General features: G+C 39.6%; 1 protein-coding gene across 1 annotated transcript in view; it reads left to right on the top strand.

Moving 5' to 3' along the window:
* The first annotated feature begins 301 nt into the window (after positions 1-301).
* The window catches only part of LOC127646372 (uncharacterized), a 65,879-nt gene continuing 47,565 nt past the window's right edge, over positions 302-18,615 (top strand). The window contains exon 1 of the mRNA XM_052129942.1: positions 302-377. The gene's annotated coding sequence lies outside the window, so the exon portion shown is untranslated. The remainder of the gene's footprint in view (positions 378-18,615) is intronic.

Raw genomic sequence — 18,615 nt, 5'->3', positions numbered from 1 at the left:
TACCTTTCTTTCTGTATTTAATCTCTATAATGTTTGATTTGATAAAAATAGTATTTGTCCCTGTAATCCAGCTATATTGTCTGGACCAGAGTCCAGTCCTTCCACCTAGTGTCAAATCAACTTTAGCTGAGGCTCAAAGTAAAGAACAAGGGGCACAGGGGCTTGCTCAGTTTGTGGTGGTTTCACCACATATTTGTTGTTGTTTCAATCTGTACTATAGGTGTGTGTGGTGTCAGACCACAGTGCATGATGACTGTCTGTCCAGTCTGAAGGATGATGATGTGTGTGATCTGGGAGAATTCTGCTCTGTTATCATACTTCCAAACTACCTCTATTAAGTCAGCAAGCTGATCAGACATCCTGATGAGTACAGCAAGGTAAGGAGAGGACAGTCCCAATTGTTACATCTCACAAAGGCTTTTTCAAGGTCGGGCTGGATGCAGTTACTGTCTTGAAGATGCAGCTGAAGTCAGAAGTTTACATACACTTAGGTTGAAGTAATTCAATCAAATTTTGTAACCACCCCACAGATTTCATATTAGCAAACTATAGTTTTGGCAAGTTGTTTAGGACATCCGCTTTGTGCACGACATGAGTAATTTTTTCCAACTATTATTTTTAATTTACTATATCACAATTGCAGTGGGTCAGAAGTTTACATACATTAAGTTAACTGTGCATTTAAGCAGCCTGGAAAATTCCAGAAAACAACGTCAAGCCTTTAGGCAATTAGCTTCTGACAAGCTAATTGGAGTCAATTGGAGGTGTACCTTTGGATATATTTTAAGGCCTACCTTCAAACTCAGTACCTCTTTGCTTGGCATCATGGGAAAATAAAAAAAAAAATTTCAGAAAAAAGATGGTTCATACTTGGGAGCAATTTCCAAATACCTGAAGGTACCACGTTCATCTGTACAAACAACAGTACGCAAGTATTAGCACCATGGGACCACGCAGCCATCATGCCGCTTGGAAGGAGATGCATTCTCTCTCCTAGAGATGAACGTAGTTTGGTGTAAAAAGTGCAAATCAATCCCAGAATAACAGCAAAGGACCTTGTGAAGATGCTGGAGGAAACGGGTAGACAATTATCTATATCCACAGTAAAATGAGTCCTATCAACATAACCTGAAAGGCTGCTTAGCAAGGAAGAAACCACTGCTCCAAAACTGCCATAAAAAAAAACAGACTTCATTTTGCAAGTGCACATAGGGACAAAGATTTTTTTTAATTTCTTTGGAAAAATGTCCTCTACTCTGATGAAACAAAAAATCTTACTGTTTGACCATAATGACCATCATTATGTTTGGAGGAAAAAGGGTGACCCCAAGCATACTTTTAAATTTGTGGCAAAATAGCTTAATGACAACAAAGTCAAGGTATTGGAGTGGCCATCACAAAGCCCTGACCTCAATCCGATAGAAAATGCGTGGGCAGAACTGAAAAAGTGTGTACAAGCAAGGAGGCCTACAAACCTGACTCGGTTCTGTCTGGAGGAATGGGCCTAAATTCCAGCAACTTATTGTGAGAAGCTTTTGGAAGGCTACCCAAAATATTTGACAAGGCAATGCTACCAAAGATTAACAAAGTGTATGTAAACTTGTGACCCACTGGGAATGTGCTGAAAGAAATGAAAACTGAAATACATCATTCTCTCTACTATTATTGTGACATTTAAAAAAAAAAGTGAAATCCCCAATTCCCAAAGTCCTCGTGGTGGTGTAGTGACTCGCCTCAATCCAGGTGGCGGAGGACGAATCTCAGTTGCCGCGTCTGAGACTGTCAGTCCACACATTTTATCATGTGGCTTGTTGACTGCGTTACTGCGGAGACGTAGCATGTGTGGAGGCCCATGCTATTCTCCGTTGCATCCACTCACAACTCACCACGCACTCCACCAAGAGTGAGAACCACACATTATAGGGACCATGAGGAGGTTACCCCATGTGACTCTACCTTCCCTAGCAACCGGGCCAATTTCGTTGCTTAGGAGACCTGGCTGGAGTCACTCAGCACACCCTGGATTCGAACTCACAACTCCAGGGGCTGTAGTAAGCGTCAATGCTCGCTGAGCTACCCAGGCCCCCTGACATTTTACATTCTTAAAATAAAGTAGTGATCTTAACTAACCTAAGACAGGAAATGTGTTCTATGATTAAATGTAAGGAATTGTGAAAAACTGAGTTTAAATATATTTGGCCAAGATGTATGTAAACTTCAACTGTATCTTATCATCTGTTGAAATTGAGCACAATTTACACTACCAGTCAAAAGTTTGGACATATTTGCCTAAATTATCTGATAATCCTTTTGATCTAAAGGTGCTAATGCTTAAAGGTATGTTATTAACAAAACAAAAAAAAATTAATTACATTTTTAAATGGATTTGTGGCATGGACTGGATAGAGTTACGGAAAAGCAGCTAACAAGTGCCCAGTATAGACATATACATTTTATTAGTTTGTGTGTTCCCTGCAAATGAAACCCATGAACTTGGTGTTGCTAGCGCCATGTTCTACCAGTTCAGCTACAGGAGGCCTTTTGAATTCATGATGAAGCTGAGGTGAGAATGCAAAGAGTGTTAGGAGCTGTTATCAAGGCAAATAGTGGATACTTTATAGAAGCAAAAATAAATGGATGGTTTTGATTTGCCTATTTTGGTCACCGCACAATTCCAATACATCCTTTGGTATTATTTTATAGTTGATGAATTTACTATTATCCTATCATGTGGAAAATACTTCTAATAAAGAATGAGTGAGTATCGTCATGTGTTTTTTGATTTGCATAGACTGGATTTCTTCAGCAATTCTTCTTCTTTGAAACCATATATAAACCAGATTGTAACATCAAAATGTATTTGTTTAAAATGTTATTTCATTTCAAATGCATTAGTTGCAAAGTTATCCAATAAATGCATAGTCCACTAAACCTATTTAAATAAACCTAGTTTAACTGTTTAATTATTTATGTGTATATGTAGCTTGCTGCAATGTGTGGGAGTGGCTGGACTCCAGTTCTGGTCTTGGCGAACACTCGAAGTGGCAACAACATGGGGGAGGTTCTGCTGGGAGAGTTTCGTACCCTCCTCAACCCTGTACAGGTTGTGCTCACATACACAGACTCAGCATGTCTGAGCCATTCGCTCTCTGTTTACATACATGTGGCAGGGCGGAGGGCGGAGGGCGGGGCCGGGTCGTGATCCTACACACCCGGTCCCGTATTAGGCTAATCAAGCCTCTGAGGTATAAAGGTCGACTGCAGGGGATCGTGCGGCAGAGAGAGATCATTTACGGACATGTCCGTCATGTGTGTGTTTGTGTCTTCTTTTAAGTTTATCAATAAAACTATTATTTATATCATCAAGCCGGTTCTTGCCTCCTCCTTTCCATTGATCACTTTACACATGATGGACATGTCCGTTAACGATCTCTCTCTCCTGTATTAAGAAATAATACTAAATACAGTTTCATGGTTGTTAAAAAATATGTATGGCTAGTAACTTTTCTCAGTTTACCCAGCATTGGCTGGTAAGGCAAAACAGTACATTTTGGACACTGGTTTAATTGTTGCAGCATACAGTCAGGTCCATAAATATTGGGACATCGACACAATTCTAATCTTTTTGGCTCTATACACCACCACAATGGATTTGAAATGAAACGAACAAGATGTGCTTTAACTGCAGACTTTCAGCTTTAATTTGAGGGTATTTACATCCAAATCAGGTGAACGGTGTAGGAATTACAACAGTTTGTATATGTGCCTCCCACTTTTTAAGGGACCAAAAGTAATGGGACAGATTAACAATCATAAATCAAACTTTCACTTTTTATTACTTGGTTGCAAATCCTTTGCAGTCAATTACAGCCTGAAGTCTGGAACGCATAGACCTCACCAGACGCTGGGTTTCATCCCTGGTGATGCTCTGCCAGGCCTCTACTGCAACTGTCTTCAGTTCCTGCTTGTTCCTGGGGCATTTTCCCTTCAGTTTTGTCTTCAGCAAGTGAAATGCATGCTCAATTGGATTCAGGTCAGGTGATTGACCTGGCCATTGCATAACATTCCACTTCTTTCCCTTAAAAAACTCTTTGGTTGCTTTCGCAGTATGCTTCGGGTCATTGTCCATCTGTATTGTGAAGTGCCGTCCAATGAGTTCTGAAGCATTTGGCTGAATATGAGCAGATAATATTGCCCGAAACACTTCAGAATTCATCCTGCTGCTTTTGTCAGCAGTCACATCATCAATAAATACAAGAGAACCAGTTCCACTGGCAGCCATACATGCCCACGTCATGACACTACCACCACCATGTTTCACTGATGAGTTGGTATGCTTTGGATCATGAGCAGTTCCTTTCCTTCTCCATACTCTTCTCTTCCCATCACTCTGGTACAAGTTGATCTTTGTCTCATCTGTCCATAGGATGTTGTTCCAGAACTGTGAAGGCTTTTTTAGATGTTGTTTGGCAAACTCTAATCTGGCCTTCCTGTTTTTGAGGCTCACCAATGGTTTACATCTTGTGGTGAACCCTCTGTATTCACTCTGGTGAAGTCTTCTCTTGATTGTTGACTTTGACACACATACACCTACCTCCTGGAGAGTGTTCTTGATCTGGCCAACTGTTGTGAAGGGTGTTTTCTTCAGCAGGGAAAGAATTCTTCGGTCATCCACCACAGTTGTTTTCCGTGGTCTTCCGGGACTTTTGGTGTTGCTGAGCTCACCGGGGCGTTCTTTCTTTTTAAGAATGTTCCAAACAGTTGAATTGGCCACACCTAATGTTTTTGCTATCTCTCAGATGGGTTTGTTTTGATTTTTCAGCCTAATGATGGCTTGCTTCACTGATAGTGACTGCTCTTTGGATCTCATATTGAGAGTTGACAGCAACAGATTCCAAATGCAAATAGCACACTTGAAATGAACTCTGGACCTTTTATCTGCTCCTTGTAAATGGGATAATGAGGGAATAACACACACCCGGCCATGGAACAGCTGAGCAGCCAATTGTCCCATTACTTTTGGTCCCTTATACAAACTGTTGTAATTCCTACACCGTTCACCTGATTTGGATGTAAATACCCTCAAATTAAAGCTGAAAGTCTGCAGTTAAAGCACATCTTGTTCGTTTCATTTCAAATCCATTGTGGTGTATAGAGCCAAAAAGATTAGAATTGTGTCGATGTCCCAATATTTATGGACCTGACTATATGTATATGTGTGTGTGTGTGTGTGTATGTGTGTTTTTATATATATATATATATATATATATATATATATATACATACACTCACCTAAAGGATTATTAGGAACACCTGTTCAATTTCTCATTAATGCAATTATCTAATCAACCAATCACATGGCAGTTGCTTCAATGCATTTAGGGGTGTGGTCCTGGTCAAGACAATCTCTGAACTCCAAACTGAATGTCAGAATGGGAAAGAAAGGTGATTTAAGCAATTTTGAGCGTGGCATGGTTGTTGGTGCCAGACGGGCCGGTCTGAGTATTTCACAATCTGCTCAGTTACTGGGATTTTCACGCACAACCATTTCTAGGGTTTACAAATAATGGTGTGAAAAGGGAAAAACATCCAGTATGCGGCAGTCCTGTGGGCGAAAATACCTTGTTGATGCTAGAGGTTAGAGGAGAATGGGCAGACTGATCCAAGCTGATAGAAGAGCAACTTTGCCTGAAATAACCACACGTTTCAACCGAGGTGTGCAGCAAAGCATTTGTGAAGCCACAACACGCACAACCTTGAGGCGAATGAGTCTGATGAGTCTCGATTTCTGTTGGGACATTCAGATGGTAGAGTCAGAATTTGGCGTAAACAGAATGAGAACATGGATCTATCATGCCTTGTTACCACTGTGCAGGCTGGTGGTGTAATGGTGTGGGGGATGTTTTCTTGGCACACTTTAGGCCCCTTAGTGCCAATGCACTTTTAAATGCCACGGCCTACCTGAGCATTGTTTCTGACCATGTCCATCCCTTTATGGCCACCATGTACCCATCCTCTGATGGCTACTTCCAGCAGGATAATGCACCATGTCACAAAGCTCGAATCATTTCAAATTGGTTTCTTGAACATGACAATGAGATCATTGTACTAAAATGGCCCCCACAGTCACCAGATCTCAATCCAATAGAGCATCTTTGGGATGTGGTGGAACGGGAGCTTCGTGCCCTGGATGTGCATCCCACAAATCTCCATCAACTGCAAGATGCTATCCTATCAATATGGGCCAACATTTCTAAAGAATGCTTTCAGCACCTTGTTGAATCAATGCCACGTAGAATTAAGGCAGTTCTGAAGGCGAAAGGGGGTCAAACACAGTATTAGTATGGTGTTCCTAATAATCCTTTAGGTGAGTGTATATATACAGTGCATCCGAAAAGTATTCACTTTTTCCACATTTTGTTACGTTACAGCCTTATTCCAAAATTGATTAAATTCATTATTTTCCAAAAATTATACAAACAATACCTGTTAGGAATAAACTTGGATTTCGTTGTAGTAATACAACACTTCTACCATCAAGAATTCCTCTGTAGGAATAAACTTGGATCTACCATCAAGAATTCCTCTGTAGGAATAAACTTGGTCTACCATCAAGAATTCCTCTGTAGGAATAAACTTGGATCTCGTTGTAGTCTAGAATACAACACCTCTACCATCAAGAATTCCTCGGTCCCTTTCAGGGCATGCCCAGCTAAGTGTAGTTGGGAGTCCGCGTATCTGAAGACTTTGCGAAGGAAGTAGAAAGAACGCCAACACACAGTTGCTTCTGTTCAATCTACTCAAAGTTTTATTACAGCAAGCATAATATTTATACCTTTCATAGAACAAAGAACAACCAACAGCCAATAGTATAGTGACTTGCGAGACAGCCAAGGACAATAAATGTTGACCGGAATAGTACGGGAACGGTAATCATATGAGGTCAAGCAGTCCTAGATATTTGTTACGTACGACTGAGATATTTAGTTAAGGAAAGGAGTATGTGCTCGTTGGAGCACAGAACATTCCAAAAAAAAAAGGATAAGACAAGAGAAACTAACAGCATCTATGAAGGTCATGGACTCTTCGTGGGTGTGGTGTGATTCTGTGGTTAGCAAACATACATACAGAGTTAGATGTCAAACTAAAGACAGCATGTACAATTTATATTTCTCACACTGCTCCCTTTGATCATAAAATGATCACAATCAGATTGAACATTGTACCATGCTAAAACCTTTATCATGGGAATTTTACCCCTCGTATCATCTTCTCTCATTCTTAGGGGTCAATAAGCAACGTGAGGTGGTCTTGCCACTAAGCTAATAGAGCTGGTAACCATTCGTTTGATTAAAGCCATAAAACAAGGCCTAGGCAGGGATGATGAAAAATTCAAGCAAAACGCAGAATATGACCATTAAGTAATGTTCAATTTTATAAATGAACATCCAAAAACCTGAAAAGAAATCAACATCCTCATTGGCGTGGTCTTGTGACCTCTTTACCATTTCAGAAATATTTTTTATACCTTGCTCTATGATTCCACCTGCTCCATCCTCTTCTGGGATGTAGGTAAAACAGACTTCACCCACCATAACACAAACTCCTCCTTGCGCTGCAGTGAGCTGGTCTAAGACCATCCTGTTCTGGAAGGCCATTAAACGCAGCTCCCTGAGCTCTTTCTTTATTCCCTCTAACACTTGTTCTGTAGCATTCATAAACGTAACTAAGTCAAACCTGTTCATTTCGATCTGATTCTTAACATTTGTTGTACACTTTTTCTTTGTTGTCGAAGCAGAGACCAGGAGACGTTGGGATATCTTTTAAGCAGAATTTACTCTTTATTGAGAAGTCGCTGTTGCATCGCTGTAGTCATCCAAGTCTGACTCAATAACTCGATAGGGTTTTATACCTTTCAAGGGTGAGGGGACTTGATTATACATAGAGGTGGAGACACTCTGAAACAAAGCATGTAAATGAGGTACAGGAGTCAACTCGTTAAAGGAAATTCCCCAGCCCTGATCTCATCAGCATAACAGTGTGATTTGAATGCACAGAAGCTAATCTAATCAGCCGGACTATTCAACGACTGGGTCAGGGGCCCCAAGAGTCATTTAAAGACAAAAGGTGATAGTCTCAGCAATCCGACTAATTTAACTTACAATAGAGAGATCAGGACAGGCAGGAATCTCCTGCTGGAAACCCTGACAGGCAGGTCTGTGACATCATTTATACCTCAAATAGTAAATTCAATCTACTAAACTTTCTCAGTTTATATACTATTGTATTGGAACCTAAATTAAACATTTAATAAATTTGTAATACAACACATTCGTAGCAAATTTTTGGCGTAGCGCCAATGGGGGCAAAGAATTATTGGAAAAACTTGTCCACTCTGCTCCATATTCGTTGATTTTCTGGAGTGTAGTTTGGCTGGGTCAGAGTTGATGAAGGTGACCCCTTCACTCGACTGTGTCTTTTGGAGCTGTTTTGCCGCACCCTGATTATCATCACTGATCCAGAGCTGTTGACTTGAGCACATCGTCCGGTCCAGTCGTTCGGTAATGAGGCATGTAGTTTATGTCCACAAAGCAATTGTACCCCTCTCATGGACCTAGTTCAATCGACCGTGGGGGTTAAGGGGTGTGTATCACGCCATATTGATAACATGAAAGTTTGTTTAATATCTTTGCAAATGTATTAAAAATAAAAAATGAAAAAAAATTACATGTACTGAAGTATTCACAGCCTTTGCATGACACTCAAAATTGATCTCAGGTGCATCCTGTTTCCACTGATCATCCTTGATGTTTCTACAACTTGATTGGATTCAGTTGATTGGACATGATTTGGAAAGGGACACACCCGTCTATATAAGGTTAACAGTGCATGACAGAGCACAAACTGAGCGATCTGGGGAGAAGGGCCTTAGTCAGGGAGGTGACCAAGAACCCAATGGTCACTCTGACAGAGCTCCAACGATTCTCTGTGGAGAGAGGAGAAACTTCCAGAAGAACAACCATCTCTGCAGCACTCCACCAATCAGGCCTGTATGGTATAGTGGCCAGACGGAAGCCACTCCTCAGTAAAAGGCACATGACAGCCAGCCTGGAGTTTGTTCATGAATTCTCTGGTCTGATGAAACAAAGATTGAACTCTTTGTCCTGAATGGCAATCGTCATGTCTGGAGGAAACCAGGCACCGCTCATCACCTGGCCAATATCATCCCTACAGTGAAGCATGGTGGTGGCAGCATCAAGCTGTGGGGATGTTTTTCAGCGGCAGGAACTGGTAGACTAGTCAGGATCGAGGGAAAGATGAATGCAGCAATGTACAGAGACATCCTTGATGAAAACCTGTTCAAGAGCGCTCTGCACCTCAGACTGGGGTGAAGCTTCATCTTCCAACAGGACAAAAACCCTAAGCCTCAGCCAAGATAACAAAGGAGTGGCTACGGGACAACTCTGTGAATGTCCTTGAGTGCCCCAGCCAGAGCCCAGACTTGAACAAGATTGAACATATCTGGAAAGATCTGAAAATCACTGTGCACCGAGGCTCCCCATCCAACCTGATGGAGCTTGAGAGGTCCTGCAAATAAGAATGGGAGAAACTGCCCAAAAATAGGTGTGCCAAGTTTGTAGCATCATACACAAAAAGACTTGAGGCTGTTATTGGTGCCAAAGGTGCTTCAACAAAGTATTGAGCAAAGGCTGTGAATACTTTTTTTTTATTTTTATTAAATTTGCAAAGATTTCAAACAAACTTCTTTCACATTGTCATTATGGGGTATTGTTTGTAGAATTTAATGAGGAAAATAATGAATTTAATCCATTTTGGAATAAGGCTGTAACAACTAAATGTGGAAAAATGTAAGCGCTGTGAATAATTTCAGGATGCATGTATACACACACACACACATATATACAGACACACTATATATATATATATATATATATATATATATATATATATATATATATATATATATATATATATATATATTAGGGCTGTTTTTTCAATTAGTTTTTTCAATTACATTTTTAATTGAATTAATTACATGGTGTCCCAATTAATTAATCACATTTAATCGAATATACAAATATTTGCTGAGAAAGCCCCTCATATAACAATAATTCAATATATAATGATGAAATAATTATACATAGTTATCTTTAAATATTTAAAAATAATGTATATATATATATATATATATATATATATATATATATATATATATATATATATATATATATATATATATATTCAGATAATTAAAATGCATTACATTCTTGTGGCAGAAGAGTTAGTCATTGATAAGACAATACAAAAAAATGGCTTTAGAATACAGTGTATTGTTTACTACCATATTATTGAACATAAGTCAATCATTGGCATTTCACAGCAATCCATTCGCAAGTGAATTTTTCAATCTGTTGGAGATTTATTATGAGGGCTTGTTTAAGGGCCCGTCAATTTACACCAACGTCAGACGTCACAGTGTCAAGTTAAATATAGTTTAATACTCAATCTTTAAACAAATCTTGAGATCCCTTAGATCGCATTTGCACTCCTTCGAGTGTTTTGAATGCAAAGAACATAAGGCATGTTTGTGTTGGTCTGCCTACTGAAGTTTTTTCTTGACTGTATAAACTGCGCATTGCTCATACAGCTGAAATTTCACTTACTGCCCTCTGGAGTAAACAGGTGGTACTACAAGCTTGCATTTCTTCCTTATTATGGTCCGTGGGCATGCAATACATTGTATTCTAAAGCCGCTCTTTGTATTGTCTTATCAATGATTAACTCTTCTGCTACGAGAATGTAATGCATTTTAATTATCTGAATATTTTTTATTTTATATATTTATATTTATATACAGGCTTTTTCTATTACATTTATAAAGTGCTTTAAACTGTACGTTTATGGAAGGTGCTGCATGAATACAGTTCTATTGATTGTTAATGTTTCATTTTAACCAAGTCAGTGCAGTGCAAAAATTTCTAGTAAAACTATCAGTTAAAGAATCCTCCATATGTGCCTCCTTCCAGAACTCAGTCTGTGTTATATCTACACCTCTGAGAATTTAAAAAAAAAATTCTGCTCACCCCCTTAAAAAGGTTTTTAACATTCAGTCTAGAGTTAGTTTTAGAGTTATTTTCAAAATGTATCTTGTATAGATTTTTGTTGTTTTACCGATTATTATTATTATTATTATTATTATTATTATTAGGGCCCAAGCCTTGAAAAGGCAAGGCCCTATTGTTTTCGTTAGAATTAGGGCCCAAGCCTTGAAAAGGCAAGGCCCTATTGTTTTCGTTAGAATTATTAGGGCCCAAGCCTTGAAAAGGCAAGGCCCTATTGTTTTCGTTAGAATTATTAGGGCCCAAGCCTTGAAAAGGCAAGGCCCTATTGTTTTCGTTAGAATTATTAGGGCCCAAGCCTTGAAAAGGCAAGGCCCTATTGTTTTCGTTAGGATTATTATTATTATTAGGGCCCAAGCCTTGAAAAGGCAAGGCCCTATTGTTTTCGTTAGAATTAGGGCCCAAGCCTTGAAAAGGCAAGGCCCTATTGTTTTCGTTAGAATTATTAGGGCCCAAGCCTTGAAAAGGCAAGGCCCTATTGTTTCGTAGATTATTATTAGGGCCCAAGCACAAGTGAGGACCCTATTGTTTTCGTTAGGATTATTATTATTATTATTATTATTATTATTATTATTATTATTATTACTTAACTTACGGGCACTTTTGGGGCTCTTAACATGCTCAAAAACTCTTGAAACTTTGCACACGGGTCAGAACCTGCGGTCATTAGGGCCGGGCTGAAGCTGGTACCCGGGCGTGGCAGGGGTTCGACAGCGCCCCTGGAACAGGGTCCGAAAACTTGGTCTATAACTCAAACACGCTTGCATGTAATAATATGAAACTGGGTACACATATAGATCTCATCGTTTCATATATCCTTCATACTTTTACTTTTTACCCCAGACCAACAGGAAACCGTCTATTTAGGGTTGTTTGAAAACGCACGCAATGGAATTTGGAATACTCCTCCCAGAGAATTCCACCAATCGCCACCAAACTCGGTCAGCATGATGTCAAGACATTGAGCATGAAAAATTGCCGGCAGATTTTTGATATCTCTAACGGTTTGGCCGTGGCGAGGAAACGAAATGATGGCGAGAAACGAGAAACAGTCAGAGTGTTATAACTTCTGCATACATTAATTGATCTCGATGAAACTTCAGCCGTGTGTTCGCTGTAAGAGGCCGGTCGCATGGATGTGACTATAATGTAAACACACGGCAGATGTAGACATGTGAAAGGATTATTGATATCTTAAATACTGTTGTCGTGGCAGCTCTTCAAACTTGAATTTCCTTTTTTGATGCCTGGTGCAGGGGCTCAGTAGCGCCACCTTCAGACAAAAGTGGGGTATTGGTTTCATACTTTGACCTAGAGTCAGATATTTTGGTTTGAATGTGGAACACATTGTACAAGAACTTTGAAGCTCAAAAAAGCACATAAATGCAGCTTAAACAGCAAGGAAGTGTGTTATAACTTCTGCATACATTACTTGATCTCGATGAAACTTCAGCAGTTTCTTCACTGGAAGAGGCCGGTCGCGTGGATGTGACTATTGTGAGTCAAAGTTATAGCGCCACCAACTGGCAGAAGGAAGTGTGTCACTTTCAAAATGCTTTGAAATCATCCTCTTATGTCTCAAGTGAACAAACAGACCAACAGAAAGTCAGATATTTTGGTTTGAATGTGGAACACATTGCAAATGAACTTTGAAGCTCCAAAAGCACACAAAGGAAGCATAAAAGCAAGGAAGTGTGTTATAACTTTTGCATACATTAACTGATCTCGATGAAACTTCAGCAGTGTGTTTGTGGGAAGAGGCCGGTCGCATGGATGTGACTACTGTGAGTCAAAGTTATAGCGCCACCAACTGGCAGAAGGAAGTGTGTCACTTTCAAAATGCTTTGAAATCACCCCTTATGTCTCAATTGAACAAACAGTTGATAAAGAAATCGGGTATCAATATATTGAATTATGAATTATTGCAGTGATCAACTGTGATGTCCGGTTAAGATGAAAATAAACTATCGCTCTGTCTAAGCGATTATCTTTCTGAAACACGCCACAAAAACTTACAGAAACAGATAACACAAACATGATGTTGGAAATATACACTTATCAGAATAGTTATATTAAACTTGTCTATTTCAGTTAAAGCCATTTCAGTTATAAAGCTGTCTCATATGTAATTTCTTCTTTAATTCTATAATATAACCACTAGGTGGAGGTCTAAGCACATTTTCTGTATTCTCGTTGTTTTAACGTAAGAAGAAGACTTGTACGTGTTGACTGTTGAGAACGGTGTTTGGAGTTTTTAAAAGAGGCGGACCAGACGGAAAAACAAGACATACTGCATCATTAGTGCTCAATATTTTAACGAGGGCCACTCATGACGCTGTACACGGTGTAAACATCAGCTTGAGGACTCTTAAAAATGTATATAGGTCTCAGTTCTGGATGGAGTTATTTGCAGACCTTAGAGATGCTGGATACTTCAACGGGAGTCGTGGAGCATCATTGCTTTGGTGATACAATAAAAAATACTCTACAAAAAAAAAAAAAAAAAAAACAGGGTTTCCAAGGGTCTTAAAAAGTCTTAAAAGTCTAAAATTTCAAAATGACAATTTAAGGCCTTAAAAAGTCTTAAATTTGCTGAAGTATTGTGTTCTAGGTCTTAAATAATTTTTAACAGGTCTTAATTTTCCTACGCCCATGTAAATCTCATTTAAATGCTCCATGAGCTTTTGGAATGTTTTTTTTTTAATTCCGTGGTGTTGTAGTTTCTTATTTCGCTAGTCCAAATGTAATTCGCTGTATTATGACTACAAAATAGACCAACATGCAACAGCCAATCAGCTTTGAGCTTTCGTGTTATTGGCGCGAGTCTCTCGGATACCACAGAAAGACGTTAAACGGATTTTATTCAGCTATGAGGAAGTGCAAGTTTAGCGATACTTGGCTTGAAAAATCTGAATTTCGTGCTTGGTTAAAGCCAGTTGCAAATAACGCATTTGAAGCCTACTGCTTATGCAAGAAAGCTATTAAATTGGGAATGTTGGGTGTACGGCGCTGGAGTCTCATTCAAAAAGTGAAAACATCTAACTGCTGTGAAGGGTCTCCAGCAAACCACAGCCATCAGCCATTACGGCTTTGGAATAGCGGATGATGACTAATTTCCAAAATCACGGGACCGTTCGTGCGGATGTTCGACGAAAGTCTTAATCGCACCACCAAAACGAAACAGCTGGACCTGCACGTACGCTTTTGGGAGGGCGGGCAGGTGCAGTCAAGATACCTGGGATCCCAGTTCATGGGTCATGCAACTGCCGAGGACTTAATGAAACATGTGAAAGTAAGTAAATGTTTTATTTTAGCAAATAAATAAATTTGAGCTAAAATTATTTTAGCTGTTACTGACTTTGTTTATAGATTATTATTTTTTTCATTAGCAAAAGGGTGATTAGAGTGGTATTTTCTGTTGAGAACTCTGTTGCACCCTGTTGACTTAAATGGGCGCGTTCTCTTGAATTGCTTAGTTACCAATGATCGCTGCTAACCTCGACAATCGACTACTGTGGACTTCGACCGAAAACAGGAAGGCCCTGTCCCAATATGCACACTATGCCCTAAGGCCTTCCTCGAAGTGGACACTTGTTGAAAGTGCACTTAGCGGAGTAAGCGCTAAGGGCCCGGCTGTGAAAAGCAGAATTGGGACAGTTTTGCACACGCCACTATCTACGCCACTTCTGTTGTGATCAGGAGAGCAAACATAACGTGCAGGGTAGTCCGATAGACTTCTATATATCTCTGAACCGGAGCCTGTAGCGTTGAAATTTGACGTCTTGGGTAAGCTCACCGCAATGGTCTGCTGCTGAATGGGTCGAGACTGCAATAAATAAAAATAAAAAGGAATAGGCTACAATAAATGATCTATGGCAGGGCTAGTATAATGGTGGCCCCCAGATCATCTTTATCTGGCCCTCCAACAGTTTTTTTATGTTTAAAAACCCTCACAATCTGATATCAAAGTGCCCTCTCAGCAAAGGTTTAGCTGCGTTCATAGGCAACCGCATTCCTCGGTGAGTTTAACAACGCTCATTGTGGTGTACAACCCCATTCATCGGTGAGTTTAACAACGCCAACTGCAGGTAAAGCGGCATTCAGAGGTGAGTTTAACCAAAACAACGCTAAACTGCATGTGGCTAATGTTTACACTCATGGTACATTACGGCATGTTTTCCATAACGTTACGACGTTCTCAATATAATTCATAATCCCACGTTTATAATGAACAACGCGTTATGGTTATTGTGTTATTAAAAACTGTGTACGCAGGTGTTACAGTTAAAGGGGTCATGACATGAGAAACCAAATTTGCCTTGATCTTTTGGTATATAAGAGGTCTTTGTATCATTAAAACGTCCTGCAAGTTTAATATTTTAAGACGTCCTCCCCATTCTAAACGAATCATTTATTTAATCAAGCTCAAAATACAGCTCGTTCTGGATTCATGGTTAGAAGTGACGTGTCGGTTAGAAGTGACGTAACAGCGTTTGCATATGACCGCCTCCAGCGCAAGATAACTACGCTTTAAGCGCAAAACAACTACGCTCATTTCAGATCGCCGTCGCCTCCCAAGTGTTCAGTCGATGGACAGCGAGCTCTGACAGAGACTACTTGTGAACAGAAAAATTACGATGCCACACAGATGTGCTGTTCCTGGCTGTGGTCAAACAAAATCTCGAATAAGCTGCCGAAAGATCCAGACGCCAGGGAAAAATGGATGCAGTTTATTTTTTTGCGGACGTCCCAGTCACAGCAAGGTTAACTTAAGCGTTTGTTCTGTACATTTTAAGGATGACTGTTTTGAGAACAAATCTCAATATGATGCTGGCTTTGCCAGAAAACTGTTGCTCAAAGATAAGTCCGTGTCGACTATTCTGGGAACAACGACGACGCAAACTGTAAGTAATTTATTTTAAACTTTAAACTACTTTTTAAAGCGCAATTTCATTCATTATGAATAATCACAGTGTTTTTACTTAGTTTACTTGCATATTGTTCTGGCTGGGGCGTCAATAATTGATACATAGGCACTGACGTTAGCCAATCATAACAGTGGGCGTTAACACTGAAGTCTTAAATGGAAAACGCCCCCAAAACAGACTGTTTGAATCAGAGGATGAGAAACAGGGTGGGAAAAGGTCATAAATCACTAGATTTTAAAAGTTTTTCTTAAAAAAAAATATATTAATACTATAATTGCACCTAAGGGAACATAATAATACAATAAAAAAACCCATGTCATGACCCCTTTAACATGGTAACACTAAGTTACACCTGGTTTACTTGTATGTTACTGATTAAGAAGTAATGTCAAAAAAACAGTTATAACTGCATGAAGATGAATGGTAACACAATACTGGCAAAATACTGTTTACATCTTGCAAATGCATATGATTCAAGACAAGAATTCCCCCAGAACGGAGGGAGGGGAAGGGTGACCAAACCTCATTATCATTTAAAGTCATATGCACTGAAACGGCGTGCTGAAAACGGAGCTGTTTTGAGCAGTTAAAATTAGTGTTTTCTTAAAATACTAATGAGAATTTTTAATAAAAGTATATTACAAAGTTTTCATTTAGACCCTAAAGATTCATATTAACTTGTACAAAAATGGCATTATATGACCCCTTTAAGGTTACAAATACACACACACACACACTCCATCATTGCAATCTTGACATTGCAGCCTGTTCATTATAGCCGCAATAAAATATAATAATAAAATAGTAAACCTACCATATAAAAATTACTCTGTTTAAATAGTCAGTAGTACAATTCAGTATCATTCACAGTAAGCACCGCCCACTTTGATGTTTCCAAGCATATTTTTAGCATGTAAAGAGGATGATTTTCTACGTCGGTATTGGAGCGTGAGTAAAGTACAAAGCCTATAATAACTGGCAGAAGGCAGTAAGAGAAACAGGAAGTCTGTTATAACTTCTGCATACATTAATTGATCTCGACTGAAACTTCAGCAGTGTGTTCGCTGTAAGAGGCCGATCGCATGGATGTTGCTATTGTGAGTCAGTTATAGCGCCACCAACTGGCAGAAGGAAGTGTGTCACTTTCAAAATGATTTTAAATCACCCCTTATGTCTCAAGTGAACAAACAGACCAACAGAAAGTCAGATATTTTGGTTTGAATGTGGATTTCTTGGAATTTGTACACATCTTCTCGACGGTCGAGCGAAGCTTACGTTATTGCCCGTCGTGCGCTGGCGACCCTAAAGGCCCAAGGGTGGCGGTGCCACCGCTTGGGCCCGCCATCGCTGCTCACAGCTTTAATTATTATTATTATTATTTATTTTTTTTACGACTATTGGGGCACTTTTGGGGCTCTTAACGTGCTCAAAAACTCTTGAAACTTTGCACACTGGTCAGAACCCGCGGCCATTAGGGCCGGGCTGAAGCTGGTACCCGAGCGTGGCAGGGGGCTCGACAGCCCCCTGAAACAGGGTCCGAAAACTTGGTCCATAAATCAAACACGCTTGCATGTAATAATATGAAACTCGGTACACATATAGATCTCATCGTTTCATATATCCTTCATACTTTTACTTTTTACCTCAGCCCAACAGGAAATCGCTCTATTTAGGGTTCTTTGGAAAACACATGCAATGGAATGTGAAATACTCCTCCTAGAGAATTCCACCAATCGCCACGTAAACTCGGTCAGCATGAAGTCAAGACATTGAGGATGAAAAATTGACTCGCGGATTTTTGATATCTCGAACGGTTTGGCCGTGGCGAGGAAACAAAATTATGGCTGAAAAGTGAAACAGGAAATGTGTTATAACTTCTGCATACATTAATTGATCTCGATGAAACCGCAGCAGTGTGATCGCTGGAAGAGGCCGATCGCATGGATGTGACTATTGTGAGTCAAAGTTATAGCGCCACCAACTGGCAGAAGGAAGTGTGTCACTTTCAAAATGCTTTGAAATCACACTCTTATTTTTACCCGATTTACTTAAAACTTTATGTGTATAATGTAAACACACGACAGATGTAGACGTGTGAAAGGATTATTGATATCTTAAATACTGTGGTCGTGGCAGCGCTTCAAAGTTGAACATTGTTTTTGATGCGTGGTGCAGGGGCTCAGTAGCGCCACCTGTTGACAAAAGTGGGGTATTGGTTTTATACTTCGACCTAGAGTCACAAAACTCAGGAATTATATTGTTCTCATCGAGCCGGACAACTTTCTAATTTACAGTCATTAGCTCAGACCAACAGAAAGTCAGATATTTTTGTTTGTATGTGGAACACATTGCAAAGGAAACTTTGAAGCTCCAAAACCCCATAAAGGTAGCATATAATGGGAGCAAATAGCAAGGAAGTGTGTTATAACTTCTGCATACATTAACTGATCTCGATGAAACTTCAGTAGTGTATCACATGGATGTGACTATTGTGAGTCAAAGATATAAGCCACCAACTGGCAGAAGGAAGTGTGTCACTTTCAAAA

This window comes from Xyrauchen texanus, chromosome 7 (genome assembly GCF_025860055.1).
Source record: "Xyrauchen texanus isolate HMW12.3.18 chromosome 7, RBS_HiC_50CHRs, whole genome shotgun sequence".
Lineage (NCBI taxonomy): Eukaryota > Metazoa > Chordata > Actinopteri > Cypriniformes > Catostomidae > Xyrauchen > Xyrauchen texanus.
The sequence above is the reverse complement of the archived record's forward strand: the minus strand, read 5'-3'. Positions and strand labels throughout refer to the sequence as shown.